The sequence below is a fragment of the Pinus tabuliformis genome, chromosome 6 (genome assembly GCF_031772625.1).
Source record: "Pinus tabuliformis cultivar Carrire ecotype Pingquan chromosome 6, CPIR1, whole genome shotgun sequence".
NCBI classification, from domain to species: Eukaryota; Viridiplantae; Streptophyta; class Pinopsida; order Pinales; family Pinaceae; genus Pinus; species Pinus tabuliformis.
The window spans coordinates 1,981,254,332-1,981,270,122 of record NC_142292.1 but is presented as its reverse complement, the minus strand read 5'-3'; the positions used below and the strand labels follow the sequence as shown (position 1 = coordinate 1,981,270,122).

General features: G+C 44.4%; 1 pseudogene across 1 annotated transcript in view; it reads left to right on the top strand.

Annotated features, from left to right (window-relative positions):
• Positions 1-15,791, top strand: part of LOC149267147 (putative aldo-keto reductase 4) — a 364,266-nt pseudogene that overhangs the window by 107,192 nt on the left and 241,283 nt on the right. The window lies entirely within an intron of this gene.

The window sequence follows — 15,791 nt, the reverse complement described above, 5'->3', positions numbered from 1 at the left end:
ATACTATCCTTATGCTTAACCCAAAAAATTTAGATGAGGTATGGTGCAAGCCACGCGCCTTGAATCTAGAGGAAAGAACATTCAGGAAGAAGGTAGTAAGAGGAAGCCATTCAAGGGTAAGGATAAGGAAAAGGGTGGAAAATGGAAGGGAAAGAAGAATGCAAGTGTGAAGAAAGAAGGGTATAAAATCACATGCAAACACTGTTCCAAAGAGGGGCATGATGAAGCCCACTTTGGAAACTACATCCTGAATTAAGGCCTAAGAAACAAAACAATAAGGGAAAACAAAAGATGACAGCTAACACACACCATGATCTTGGTTTAGATTTTGGTGATGAGACCAAGATTTCAGCCATGGTTACAAAAGGAAAAGAAACTTTTGCAAGCACTAGTTCATCACATAGTCAAAACAACACTTCAAATGAAGAGTCAAGAATAGAGTTGTTTCATGTTAGAGTGATTTCAAATCATACAAAGATTGATGCATTATTTGATAGTGGGTCACAATCAAACTTGATTCAGAAGACTTGGTTAAAAAACTAAACCTTGAAACTGTACCTCATTACAAGCCATATCCATTGGGTTGGATAGTAAACAATGCAAACTTACAGGTTACAAGGAAGTGTTTATTCAAGTTTGCCATTACTGAAAAGTTCATTGATGAAGTTGAGTTAGATGTAGTTCCACTTGACATCTCAAGAATCATTTTGGGTAGTCCTTATTTGTATGATAGAAAAGCAGTATTTTATCACCATGACAACAAATACATATTGCTCAAGAATGGGGTGGAGTACATAGTGAGAGCCCATCGCAAAAAGATGAACATTTCTTTGGTTAATGCAGGGCAGATGAAGAGACTAGTAAATGCAAGTAAAAATTTTGTGCTTCTCATGATCAAGAAAAAGAATGATATTGATTATGAATATTTTGAAGGTTGTGATGATAAATTGAAATCTGATTTGTTTGATGTGGTAAGCAAGCATGGCGAGATGTTTCAGGAACCAAAGGGGTTACCTCCCAAGAGGGGAATTCAGCATGAGATTTAGTTGCAACAGGATGTTCCACTTCTAAACATTGGCATGTATCACATGTCTATTATGGATAGTTTGGAAATCAAAAAACAAATCCAAGAATTGCTCAGAAAAGGTATCATACGCCCATCTACTTCACCATGTGGTTCGCCCATTGTCTTGGTGCCAAAGAAGGATGGTACTTGGCGCATGTGTGTGGATTTCCGTGCACTGAATAAAATCACGGTAAAGAATTGTTATACACTTACAAGAACTAATGATTTGCTTGATCAGTTGAGGTATGCAAAGTATTTCACTAAGTTAGATTTATGAAGTGGTTATCATCAAGTTAGGATAGCTGAAGAAGACATTTGGAAAACTGCATTTAAAACTAAACAAGGATTGTTTGAGTGGCTTGTTATGCCTTTCGGTCTTACAAATGCTCCAACTACTTTCATGATAGTAATGAATGATGTATTGAGACCATTTCTAGATGATTTTTTCAATGTCTACTTAGATGATATCCTCATATTCAACAAGTCAAGAGATGAACATGGCATGCATGTAAACAAAGTACTTGATGTCTTGAGAAAAGAACAATTGTTTTTAAAGATGTCAAAGTGTGAATTTGGTAAGACGTCTTTGGTGTATTTGGGACACATTGTTGGAGGAGGTGAATTGAAGATAGATCCCTCTAAGGTTGAGGTCATTCTGAATTGGCCCAAGCCCAATACAGTTACAAAGGTAAGAATCTTTTTGGGGGCAACACAATATTGGAGAAAGTTTATTGCTAATTTTTCTTCTATTGCAGCTCCATTACATGCATTGACAAGTGTCAAGAAAGTCTTCCATTGGGGAGATGTACAACAGAAAGCATTTGATGATTTGAAGCAAAAGATAAGTTCAACATCGGTATTAGCACTTACGGATCTTAGACAACCATTCGAGATTCAGACAGATGGATGGAAGCAGTTCTATTGCAGCATGGTAAGACCATTTCATTTCATTCTGAAATTTTTAATGGAGTTGTTGATGAGCCCCAATTTTTGGTAACAATTTGGGCTCATTTGGCCTACTTACCTTGCTCAACCCTTCATCTTTTATCACTTATGCATCATTTCTTAGTATATTCGTGTTATTTGTAGGAAGAAGGGCAGGCATTATTCCTATGTGACTAATACATGATGATTTCAGGTTTTTTGACATTAAATGGAGCAAATACCATGCAGATGGAGACAAGGAGACAACCAAGGTGGAATTGCGGGTTTATAGGGAGGTTGTCCACAGTCTTGAATGACCTTCCTCGTGATCTCCACCCTAACTACGAGCTCCAACAGCTATCCCCACCGAGCTAGAAGGCAGCCAACGGATTTTACAGGAACAACAGTCTACTTTTAGTTGGACAGCCAAGCTCCGCTAATTGAGGAGGCCAGCTTGGCCCTCATCATGTATAAGTATTGAGGTCGTAGCCTTTGATAGGAGCTTTTTGAACTTTTGAACTATTGTTGCAATTTCTGAGTACGAGCTACAGCTCGGTTTTTGCTTTTTGTAAGCCAGTTTTGGCATGTTGTCAGACTCATGATTATGATCTTTTAATAAAAGGCAAGCAGATTTGGATTCAATTCTGAGTTCTTAAGGGAGCTATAGCTCTCAGTTTAGGGCCCAACCTGAGAGCAATAGACCTCCTCTTCCTTGTATTGTTACTTGTCTTTCCTTTCAGCACTTCATTTCTTTGTCTTGACATGCATTTGGAAAAACACAGTCTGCTGATTCAATTTCTTTGATGTGATTGAGTAGGATTAGTTTATGGTTAAAGTGCTTTCAGCAGCTTAGATTAGAATAGGAGGATTGTAATTCATCAGAGCTCCAAGAAAAGGTTGATAGTGCCCTCACTGCCATCTCTGTTTAGAGATTGGGGGTGTAGACCGTACCAACCACCAAAAAACGCAGTCTTATATGTTCATGCAAGCTGCAACGCAATCATTTCAGTCGTAGAACCGTCCATGCATTCTGATCTTGAGCAATACTTCTTCGTTCCAACACCATGCACGATTTCTCTCCACAATTTACATTTCTGTTTGTTGGTTTAATAGCACAGTTAGAATAGGTTGATGAATTCTCGGTTTTGTGCAAGACATAGGTGATTTGTTTCATTTACACTGCACAGCATCATTCTATTATCTTCTTCTTCTTCTCAACCGTGCCCAAGTCGCCTACTCATCCTCTGTTCAGCTCGTTTGCCTTCCAACGCTTCTACTTTTCACGTAGCTCCGTCTTTTTGAATTTTCATTGCTTCCACCCTTCTATCCACCAACCAACTTTACGCACTCTCTCTCCATCTCATCTCTCTGCCCCTGAGCCATCACAAGCTCCCTTTTCATACTACCTATCCACCCATATAGCTTCTTCACTCCTCCATCACCCAAAACTCCAATTGCAGAACATCCTGTAGAAGTTAGCAGACTTCCTGTAGAAATCCCGAGATTCCTGTACAATCCCCTGCAGACATCCTGTAGAAGCCTGCAAACTCGGTTTCCAAGCACCTGAACGTTGTGGACTTCTGTGGAATGATGTTAGGGATCCCCTGGAACCTCTCCTAGCCCTCCTGACCTTTCCCAAGCCTTCCTCCCCTTCGAACTACCCCTGCACAGTCAAAACCTAGTAAGAAGCACAATCATAATAACTCCAACCACTTAAGCAAAAATATAAAAAACATGTTCTCTTCAATGGAAGTAGTTTAACTTCATGCATCTCATATCACTAGAAGTAATGGCATCATTGTTAGGAGTTGCATTCCCATCATTGCACTGTAAGGATTAAGTTGGTCAGATTAGGGTTTACCAGGGTTTCCATGTTTGGTTGGCTTTCAGTTCATTCTTGCAAAGAAGGTTAATTTCCTTTAAGATAGTCTTTGTTCATCATTTAGAAAGCTTCTTCTGAGAACATATAGAAGTTGGCTTGAGCCCTAGCAGACTTGTGCCAGCTGACCAAGTGACAGCTGCGACAAGAGCTAGTACTTGTGCATACAGCATCGTCGCTTCCAAGTTTGTTACGAACTACCGGGTTGATAAAATTAGAGAAGGAAGCTCCAGGAGTTGTAGCATTATTGCTACAATACTGGAGCCCACCATATTTTTGGCGCCGTTGCCGGGGAAGCGTCAGAGTATTAGTAATTGTTGCTTTTCTTCTACTTTCCTACTCTTGCTTTCTGCCAAGTAGTTTATTTCATTTCCATTCTGCAAAAGTAGCATAGACATTTCCTGCTTTCATAGATTAGCATTTCAATTCCGCAATTTCAATTTTGCAAGCATAGATTAGTATTTCAATTCTGCAAGCGTAGACTAGCATTTCCATTCCTGCAATTTCATTTGAGCAAAGTAGATTAGTTCTTTCCTGCTTTCAATTCAATTCTGCATCTTTATTTCAGTAAGATAGTTAGTTGTAGATCAATCTGTTTCAGTTTTGCAGGTACCAAAGAAGAAAAAAACAAAAGCAATAAAAAAAAAAAAAAGTCTTTCCATTTCATGCCTCATAGGAATCGAGATAAAACAGGCAAATTCTTACCCAACACCCCCACCACATCACTGAGTCACCCTTCTCTCTTCTTCGGTGACAGTGATCCAGAAGAACCTATAGGTGAACCTCCTGAGATATACGAAGATCCTATAGCAGAAGAAGAATTAGAGACCATCCCATCTGAAGCTATGGCTGACAATAGAGGAGAAGATGATAGAATAGAAGGTGCCTTCCCCATCCGAGAGACCAATGGAGAGATGAAAATGAAGAACATTAGCCCCTCCGCTTTACCTCACTTCCATGGACTGACTACTGAAGATCCTGATACCTTCCTGTTTGAGTTTGTTGTCCTTTGTAGAACTTATGACTATACTGAAGATGAGCAGAAGCTGAAACTCTTCCCTTCAACTCTTAAGGATGCAGCATTACGCTGGTTCATGGGCTTACATGGGAATAGTATCACCACTTGGGCTCAGATGCAGCAAGCTTTCAATACCAAATACCGGGATTACTGTAGGTCCAAGGAAACCAAGGGAGAAATCTTTCGGATGACCATGGGAAATGATGAGTCCTTAGAGGATTACGAGGAGAGGTTCCAACTTAGCTATAAGCGGGCCAGGTGCACACTTGACCCTGAATCCCTCAAGTTGGTCCTGCTCCGAGGAGTCCCTGAAGACCTCGTAGATACCCTTCACATGTTAGCTGGGGGAGATATTTACCAACTGCTTTATGAGGACATCAAGACTGTGTTTAGAAACCACTCCAGGGCAGCCTGGAAATGAGGTAGAGGAAACCTCCTCTCAGCTGGTGTCCCTTTCTCCAAACATGAGTTTGCAAATCAATTAGAAGATCTTAAGAGTGAGGTAAGACAGACCATTGCCATGCAACTGGACACATTCAGGATCCACCAGAAGAAGGAAGAAGCTGAGAGAGCCTTGGCTATCTTTTGTCCTAGATGTACAAGGAGACACCCTAAGAACGAATGCCCATTGCATTCGGTTGAAGTGTGCTTCGTTTATGAGGAGGACCATCCCACCAATCAATGTCCAACCTTACCTGGGCTTAAAGCCATGTACCAAGGGACAGAAGCTCCCACTGAACCTCTCTATTTCCTCAACCAAAGGAGGCCACAAGGACCTAGACCTTACCAGCAGGAGATGCAAGGGGCACCCCAAGCTTATTACAGCCCCAACCAATCGACTCCTATGCCTTCCTGGGGTCCCCCTGCTCATCCTTCCTGGTCTATGCCTCCTCCATGGTCTTACCCACCTCATTACCCTACTCAACCCACTACTCATTCATATCACTCACATGCCCAGCCATAGCCTCAGTGGAATGCACCTCAGTCGGGGTGGAGGCCCCAGTACAACACTCCTCCCGCCATTTTGCCTCCACCACCAGTTCAACCTCAACCATTACCTCCTACTCCTCCAAGGCAACCTCAAATACCTACTCAACCGAACCCGAACCCCAACAATAGACAGGCCCAGCAGGTATACACTGGGGAAACATCATGCCCTACCTATGCTGTGGAGATCCAGGAGATCAATCTTCGATCTGGAAAGACTCTTCCGGATCGCCAACCTCCTCCCCCAGAGGATGAGGAAGATAAACAGGAAAGTCAACCAAAGGCTATTCCACCCTTTCCTGAGAGACGAATAGCCACCACACAACCTAACCCAGAGGAGGATGAGCTTCTGGGAGAGCTCAAGCAGTTGTGTGTGAAAATACCACTTCTCCAAGCCATCAAGGATGTGCCAATATACAACAAACTGGTTAAGGAAAAGTGTTTCAAACACCCAGGCAGGCGAAAGAGAGATGCTTCAACCATCAATGTCTTGGGACAACTGTCTGACCTTATGTTAGGACAAGTCATCTGCCCAAAGTATCTAGATCTTGGGAGTCCTGTAGTAGATGTCCACATCAATGGCACCATCATACCTAACACCTTGATTGATTTGGGGGCTGCCATTAATGTGATGACCAGGGATACCATGCTCAAACTCAATCTTCAGGGTTCCTTGAGGAAGACCTCGACAGTACTGCAACTAGTAGATCGCTCCACTGTGACTCCCGAAGGGATTGTGGAGGATGTCTTGGTCTCTGTCGACTCTTGGGAATACCCTGCAGATTTCTTGGTTCTGCAACCCAAGGCAAAGCTTACTGGATATCCGCTTATTTTGGGAAGGCCTTGGTTAGCCACTGCAGATGCTTACATAAGTTGTCGTGCAGAAAACATGACCATCAAAAATGGTCCTATGTCCAAGCAGCTAGTCCTATACCCTCCTGCCCAACCCTCCTTAGAGCATGACTTACCACTTTGGTTGGAGGAAGGAGAAGAGGATGAGGTGTACTCAGCACCTTTGTGCACCCTAGATACCACTAGAAGAGACCCCCCAACCGAGGATGACTTGATCGAGACCTTGATCCAGAATCCACCTTCCAGTGCACTATCCTTAGAGAAATTGGTGGAGGATGGCCAAGCCAGCACCTTAGTGGATCTTTGTACAACCAACCCTGTCACTCCCAGAGTCAAGAATGTGGAGTTCGGACCTGAGAGAGCGTTAAAGATCAGCTCCTCCCTATCTCCTTCCCAGGAAAAGGAGCTGTGTAGCCTGTTGGCCAGCCATCTAGATGCTTTTGCTTGGAGCTATAAGGAGATGAAAGGAGTCCATCCTTCGGTCTGTACCCATCATATATTCATCAAAGAGGATTGTAAACCAGTTAGGCAACCTCAGAGGAGAATGAATCCAGCCCTTAAGGACATTGTCAGGGAAGAATTGCAAAAACTGCTGGACGCCGGATTCATTTACCCCATCTCAGATAGTGAATGGGTGTCCCCTCTGGTGTTGGTTCCCAAGAAAAATGGGAAATGGAGAATCTGTGTGGACTACCGAGAACTGAACAAAGCTACCAAGAAAGACCATTTCCCTCTACCTTTCATAGATCAAGTGTTGGATGGACTGGCAGGGAAGAAGTTCTTCTCTTTCCTGGACGGGTTTAGCGGGTACAACCAGATCCAAATCAGCCCGGAAGACCAAGATAAGACCACCTTCACTTGTCCATGGGTTACCTTTGCCTACCGAGTCCTTCCATTTGGGCTATGCAATGCTCCTGCTACCTTCCAGAGAGTTGTCTTGAGCATCTTCTCGGAGCTGGTCCATGATGCGGTGGAAATCTATATGGATGACTTCACCCCTTATGGGTCCAACTTCCAGGAAGCATTGTCCAATCTGGGAAAGGTCCTAACCAAATGCATTGAGATGAACCTGTCCCTTAGTTCTGAAAAATGTGAATTCCTGATGACTGAAGGGACCGTGCTAGGCCATACCATTTCTTGCCAAGGGTTGCAAGTGGATCCTAACAAAATTGCTCTCATCAAGAAGGTTCCACCTCCCCAAAAGGTAAGGGATGTTCAGAGTTTCTTAGGATTAGCAGGGTATTACAGGAGATTCATTAAAGACTTCAACAAGCTAGCCTCACCATTGTTTGGCCTGTTGGCAAAAGATGTAGAGTTTAAATGGACTGACGATTGTCAAAGGAGTTTGAATGAATTAAAGGACAAGTTGGTGTCAGCCCCAATCTTGAGAGGTCCAAACTGGGCCCTACCTTTCCACATCCACACTGATGCCTCGAACAAAGCCATAGGGGAAGCTTTGGGACAAGTTGAACAAAAACTTCCATATGCCATTTACTTTGTTAGCAAAAACTTGTCCAAAGCTGAACTGAATTCCACTGTAACCGAGAAAGAGTTTTTGGCTGTGGTCCATGCACTGAACAAGTTCCATCATTATATCACTGGCTATCAAACATTTTTACATACTGACCATGCTGCAATTAGATATTTAATGAATAAACCAGATGTGAATGCTCGTATTATTAGATGGTTACTTTTGTTGCAGCAGTTTGATTTGACCATTGTTGACAAACCAGGTAGAGAAAATGTTGTTGTTGATTTTTTATCTAGATTGGATTTGTCTGCAGATGAAGATGGAACAGTGGATGACCAGATGCCTGATGAACATCTGTTTGCTATCTCAGTACTCTCTCCATGGTTTGCTGATATAGCAAGCTACCTTGTTTCAGCACAGTTCCCTCCGCACCTATCCTCAAGAGAGAAGAGCAGAATCATCAGAAAAAGTGCCTCATTTACTTGGATCGGGGGCAATCTATTCAAGCTTGGCCCTGATCAGATCTTAAGGCGTTGTATAAGGGAGGAGGAAGTCTTTGATATCCTCCTCACCTGTCATGATGGGCCTTGTGGAGGACATTTTGCAACGAAGAGGACCGCCTTCAAAATCTTGCAGGCGGGCTACTATTGGCCCACACTTCATCAAGATGTCAGAAGATATATCAGCCAATGTGACCAATGCCAAAGAATGGGGAAACCGACTCAAAGGGATGAGATTCCTCTCCAACCTCAAGTGACTCTTGAGCCATTTGAGAAGTGGGGTATGGACTTTGTGGGTCCAACCAACCCCTCTTCGAGGAAAAGGTCTTACATCATTGTGTGTACTGACTACCTGACAAAGTGGGCAGAGACTAAAGCAATCAAAGCAGCAACAGAAGAAAAGATGGCCGAGTTCTTAAGAGAAAACATCTTCTACAAGTTTGGCTACCCAAGGGAGCTGGTCACCGATCAAGGGAGCCAGTTCACATCCAACCTGGTTGAAGACTTACTAGCTCATCACAGGATCAAGCATAGGACTTCCACCCCCTATCACCCTCAAGAAAATGGGCAGGTGGAAGTCACCAATAGAGCATTGGAAGGGATCTTGACTAAGGTGGTGAGCAGCAGCAGAAAGGACTGGGCAGATCGCCTGGTTGAGGCCACATGGGCTTACAACACCACCTGGAAGACCACAACCGGCTTCACACCTTATGAGCTGGTCTATGGGAAGAAAGCCTTGCTGTCCATTGAATTTGAATACAACACTTTGAGGATGGCAGCTCAGCTGGACCTAGATCTCAGCCATGCACAACAAGAAAGGTTATTGCAGCTGAATGGACTGGACGAGCACCGAATGCAGGCCCTCCTTCACTTGGAAGTGGTTCAACTTCAGAGAAAGGTGTGGCATGACCAACACCTCAATGACAAGCAATTCCAGCCAGGAGATTGGGCACTGTTGTATGACTTCAGGTACAAAGATTTCAAGGGGAAGCTGAGAACCAGATGGCTGGGACCATATGCAGTGGAAAAATGTCATGACAATGGATCTGTTCTTATTCGGACCATTGATGAGGAAGCCATCCCCATGCTTGTCAATGGGCATCGATTGAAGATCTACAGGAAACCTCTCTCAAGACAAGAGTTCATCAAAACTATGGAGAAATCAGTGTTGGTCATAGAGAAGGGTTCTGCCTCTGCTTTGGGCATACCCTGAAAGATCTAGAAAAAGAAAAAATAATAAATAATAAGGATCCTTGGGTGAAAACCTTTCTGAGGCGCCCAAGGCAGGTGGTAGGGGTGAAAACCTCATTGAGGCGCCCCTATTGTCTTTCAAAAAAAAAAAAAAAGAGAGAGATTTGAAAAAGATCTTTGAGTGAAAACCTCTCTGAGGCGCTTAAGGCAGATGACAAGGGTGAAAACCTCATTGAGGCGCCCCTGTTATCTTTCAAAAAAAAAAAAAAAAGAGAAAAAAGAAAAAAGAAAAAAAAGAGAAAAAAAACAATAAGCAAAAAAGACAAGGACAGCAAGTTCATAATGTGAAATTGCATGCAGGTTGCAGGTGTTCTATGGAGGAGAGGAAGCCTCTCAACTCAAAGCCAAGGATCCTTATCATGCTGTCAGGAGACCTCACCAACACCTCCTCCAAGAATACTCATTTTCTCCAAGGTATGTGCACAATTTTATCACGGCTTGAGTCTTCTACAGGAAGACGCAGACTTTCTACAGGAAGGTGCAGACTTTCTACAGGAAACGCAAACTTTCTACAGGAAGCTCTGTATTTCTACAGGAAACTTCCTGTAGAAGTTCGGGACGACCCATAATTCATTTTATGAGGAGATCTAACGACCAAGGATCGGTTTGGACGCATGCAAGCTACTGTTGTCACCCTTGCACACTGCTGTCACTTCGTTCTACCATCCTTGTCGACATGCAATGAAGTCACCTGCACCATCAAAGCAGATCATTGAGTTATCAAGAGAAAGCAATTTTTAAGATGAAAAAAATGCTGAGATGTCATACCATATCCATCCCAGCCATCCATGAGCTCTGGGAGCGGGATCGTGAGGCCATTGCCTTCATCGTGCAGCATGCACCCGAGGAGGAAAAACTGTTACAAGACATCCTGCAGGAGTCCTGTAACAGTTAAGCCCGCTAGAGTGTACACCATTCACAGCGCTGGCCATATGCAATGAAAACGCGGGCGCATGCAGCCAAAGCATCAAATCCATCGTCGGCAGCCTATAAACATGAACCTCCGGGCCTGTGCAAATTCACCAGCAGCAGATAGATCCACTCATCATCGTCCAAGAACCGAAAAATCGTGTTGCGGCCGCACAGGTAAGTGTCTCGACCCTTTCTTCCGTCAGATTGCATGAATTTTACTTCGAAATTGTTTGCAAAGTGTGAAGTGAATGGGTTGAGCGGTTGTAAGGCCATTCGACTGGCCACGTCGATCAGTTAATGGTCTAGTCGGACGTTTGGGTGGCGGCCATGGCAAAAGGAACGGGCAGTACACACGTGAGAGCAATCCCGTCGGGAAAAACAAGTTTAACAGAAGAGACGGCGGCGGATCTGCGGGGAATGATGCGGCAGCAAGGGAACTCGCAGGCAAATGATGGGATGACGTCGTCCAATGGTCCAGCAGGGACAGCTCACCCCCGCACCACGCATTCCACCGAGTCAAATCTAATCGGCTAGATTGCCACCCCATGCATTTATCATTCATCGTTTGAAACTCGAGTGATCATCCGGATCCCTCTGCCGTTCGATACTCCGAGCCTTTGGCCATCAGAACGCCTGTGAAGCAACACCAAGAGCGCAGACCAACTGCAGTATTCCCCAGAAATCGCGCGCTGCTCCTACAGGAAGGCTGTTTCTACAGGAAGGTGGGTTCCTCACGTCAAAAGGTGGCAGATTAAAAAGGTAACCCTGAACTCTCCATGCAATTGGTTTTTGAAGGTGGCAGAATCGTCGTCTACAGTCTGGTCGTAGAAAATTGTTGCAAATGTTGTCTGCCATGCATAAATTGTCGTCCTACAGGATGTCAGTGTAATTAAGCTGTGTTAAGGTCCTCAGAGATAAGCTTCGTGGATTATATGCATGACAGAAGCGTAATTCCACGCTCTGTCTCAGTAGGCCAAATTTTTTCCGCATTCGCCACCTCTAGTTAAAGCAACAGTTTTTACCATGCCGGGTGGGTCCATCAGAAGGGAACCCACTGATTCAGCAAAGTTAAGGGAAAATCCTGAGGTGGTGGAGCTCTTCACACGAGTGCAATGGATATCCTTCTGTGACAAATTGCAAGGTTATGACGACGAAGTGGCAGAAGAGTTTTTGCAAGCTCTGAGCCCGAAATCCAAAACATCGGCCACCGTGAACTTCAGGGGTCTAAGCCTCAAACTCACCCCGCAATATATCAGTCGAATTACTGAGCTTCCAATGGGATTGCCATGGGATAAGGAAGAAAGGAAGTTGAGCCAACAGGCCAAGAAAGAATTCTTTCCACCAGAGGAGGAATTCTCGGAGGACAAAAATGGGGTGCGAAGAACCAGTTTACTGCCACCATGGAATGAAGTTAGCCTGCAGATTATGAAGTATATCACCTGTGAAGGCCGTTTTAGCATTGTGTACAGGTATCACTTTCGGTTGCTCACTGAATTGAGGCACCAGCTGGACCTTCCTGTAGAAAACAAACTGAACATCCCCTATTTCTTGCTACAGTCTCTAATTGAGTGTGCCACAAAGTTAAGAGAAGGCATACCAGACCAGGTAGCCCACCATGGCCTGATCAAACTCCTCGTGGAGGATGCGCTTAATGCATACAAGGTTCCTCTCTCATGGGAAGCCTTTAGAAATTTGACAAGGGATGGAGACATAAGGATGTTGACCGAAGAAAGCGGTTCCTCCAGTAGTGAGGAGAAGGAGTCAGTGGCCGCGAGAAAGAAAGAAACAGGCCAGAAGACCCCGACCACAGTGCAGAAGAAAGAGCAAAGGAAGAAGCATGAGAAAAAGGATGCCGAAGAGAAAGGTGACACACCCCTCTTGACAGCAAGAGAGAAAAGGTTGCAAGGCAGAGTGGACAAGGCTGAGAAGGTCCACATCAGCAAAAGTGCCTCGACAGCGACCGCAACCAAGTCAAAAAGCAAAACTCATGCAGCAAAGCAAACCAAAGCGGTGACACCTGTGTCTACAGGAAATCCGAAACTGGCTTCTACAGGAAGCCCGAAATTGACTAAAACAGGGTCTTCTACAGGAAGCCCTGAAAAAGTGAAACCCAAGGAGAAGAGAGCGGACATTCTAGCAAGGGAGGCAGCAGCTGTGCTGGCCGCCCTCATCACACCACCTAAGCCAAAGGAGAAGAGAAAGAGGGAGACCCCTCTATATTTTAAAGCTTGAAGAAGTGTCAGAATAAAGATGGGCAAGCCACAGCCTCCGTCCAGCAGCCCGATCATTATTGAAGATGCCCCTGCTTCACCCAAGGAAAAGTCCCCCTCAAAGATCTCAGTCACCTATGAGAGGGGGAGCCCGAAGAAAACTACGTGGCAAGAAAAGTTAGACCAATTGACTGAAAAAGCTCGGCTACAGGATGCTGAAAATGTTCTACAGGAAACTCTGGCCCGACTTAAGGAAACCGAGAGGATGGAAGGAGAAGGACCCTCATCACCACCGAGGGAGGGCGAGGTAGAGCCACCCAAAGAGGTAGAAAAGGAACATATACTAGAGCCCAGCCCTCAGCCAAGTCTGAGTTCATATTACACCTTTTTAGAGGCTGGCAAAATTATACCTCAGAAATTTACTGTGCCACTGTTTTTTGCATTGGAGGAAGAGAGAGTCCGTACACACACGTGGATGAAGATAGCCAAGTCAAAGGGTGTGGCGAACATAGGTCCTTTACAAGAGCAACTCAAGGAGGCCAGGAGTGAATTAGCCATGGCTAAACATGTGGCCAATTGCCAAAGAGTGTACCTACAGGAAGAAAACCAAAAGCTAAGATTACAGCTACAGGAGCTGAGGGCAGGGACAGGTACATCCTCCAAGGACACCGCAGAAGAACAGCAAGGAAAAAAGGAACTGACCACCGGACTTGGGGAGCCAATGACACATCTACAGGAAGCAGAACAGCAAGCACAAATTGAAGTGCAAGCTTTAAAACAACAGCTGCAGCAAAAAGAGGCACAATTGGCCTGCATGGCCAGTTGGGCCATGGAGGCAATACAGTGCAGACAACCGGCCAAATCCTATGGCCTGTACTTGAAAGACCAATGGCTGCAGTTCCAAATAAATACCTTGGCACAAAGAGGTATTTCTCAGCTCCAAGACCCACAGCAATTTTCTGAATTGTGCAGTACTAGTTCGTCAGAGGATAAGGCTAAATTAGCGGAGTTCTACCTCCATAATTTGGCCTTGCCTAATGTAGTTTCCTGGGATCCCAATACTGCCTTGGGTGATATGCAATTGATGGTGTTTGCTTCATGGTTGAACCATGAAGATCAAAGAGCAGCAGAAGCAAAATCGGTCATGAACCGAGAACTGAACGAGCCATTGCTCATTCGAGCAGAACCAGAGGATCCAGTTGCACTCATCTCAGCACACCAACATTTGTCCACTGATCCTACAGCTTCATTGAGATATATGGATCAACAGGCCCAAGCCATAGCTCACTTTGAAGACATGGAGAGACTGTTAGGAGAAAATGTTGTCCAAGCATGCACACGCAGATGGAATACATTGGCACACAGTCTGAAAATCCGAGAATACCATACCCCAACTCGGATGAGGGAAGCTCTGGTACGGGTAGCCCTTTATAAGAAATCCATGCAAAACCTCTAGGCCAGCTGGATTGGCCTTAAACTTAGCCCACCACTGCTGCTAGGATTGATTGAAGGCAGCACAGAGAAGGATGACAGTGAACAATGGGAAGAGGTGAACAGGAAAGCTGGGTTTCATATCAGCAAGGAGGACACTACCACAGAGGCTTGGGATGTAAGGGTAGTAGTAAAGGCCATGAAGGATGAAGAGTTGGACTAGTTGCTCAAGGATGAGAAAATATTTTAGCTGGGGGGTGAAGATGAGCCCCAATTTTTGGTAACAATTTGGGCTCATTTGGCCTACTTACCTTGCTCAACCCTTCATCTTTTATCACTTATGCATCATTTCTTAGTATATTCGTGTTATTTGTAGGAAGAAGGGCAGGCATTATTCCTATGTGACTAATACATGATGATTTCAGGTTTTTTGACATTAAATGGAGCAAAGACCACGCAGATGGAGACAAGGAGACAACCAAGGTGGCATTGCGGGTTTATAGGGAGGTTGTCCACAGTCTTGAATGACCTTCCTCGTGATCTCCACCCTAACTCCGAGCTCCAACAGCTATCCCCACCGAGCTAGAAGGCAGCCAACGGATTTTACAGGAACAACAGTCTACTTTTAGTTGGACAGCCAAGCTCCACTAATTGAGGAGGCCAGCTTGGCCCTCATCATGTATAAGTATTGAGGCCGTAGCCTTTGATAGGAGCTTTTTGAACTTTTGAACTATTGTTGCAATTTCTGAGTACGAGCTACAGCTCGGTTTTTGCTTTTTGTAAGCCAGTTTTGGCATGTTGTTAGACTCATGATTATGATCTTTTAATAAAAGGCAAGCAGATTTGGATTCAATTCTGAGTTCTTAAGGGAGCTATAGCTCTCAGGTTAGGGCCCAACCTGAGAGCAATAGACCTCCTTTTCCTTGTATTGTTACTTGTCTTTCCTTTCAGCACTTCATTTCTTTGTCTTGACATGCATTTGGAAAAACACAGTCTGCTGATTCAATTTCTTTGATGTGATTGAGTAGGATTAGTTTATGGTTAAAGTGCTTTCAGCAGCTTAGATTAGAGTAGGAGGATTGTAATTCATCAGAGCTCCAAGAAAAGGTTGATAGTGCCCTCACTGCCATCTCTGTTTAGAGATTGGGGGTGTAGACCGTACCAACCACCAAAAAACGCAGTCTTATATGTTCATGCAAGCTGCAACGCAATCATTTCAGTCGTAGAACCATCCATGCATTCTAATCTTGAGCAATACTTCTTCGTTCCAACACCATGCACGATTTCTCT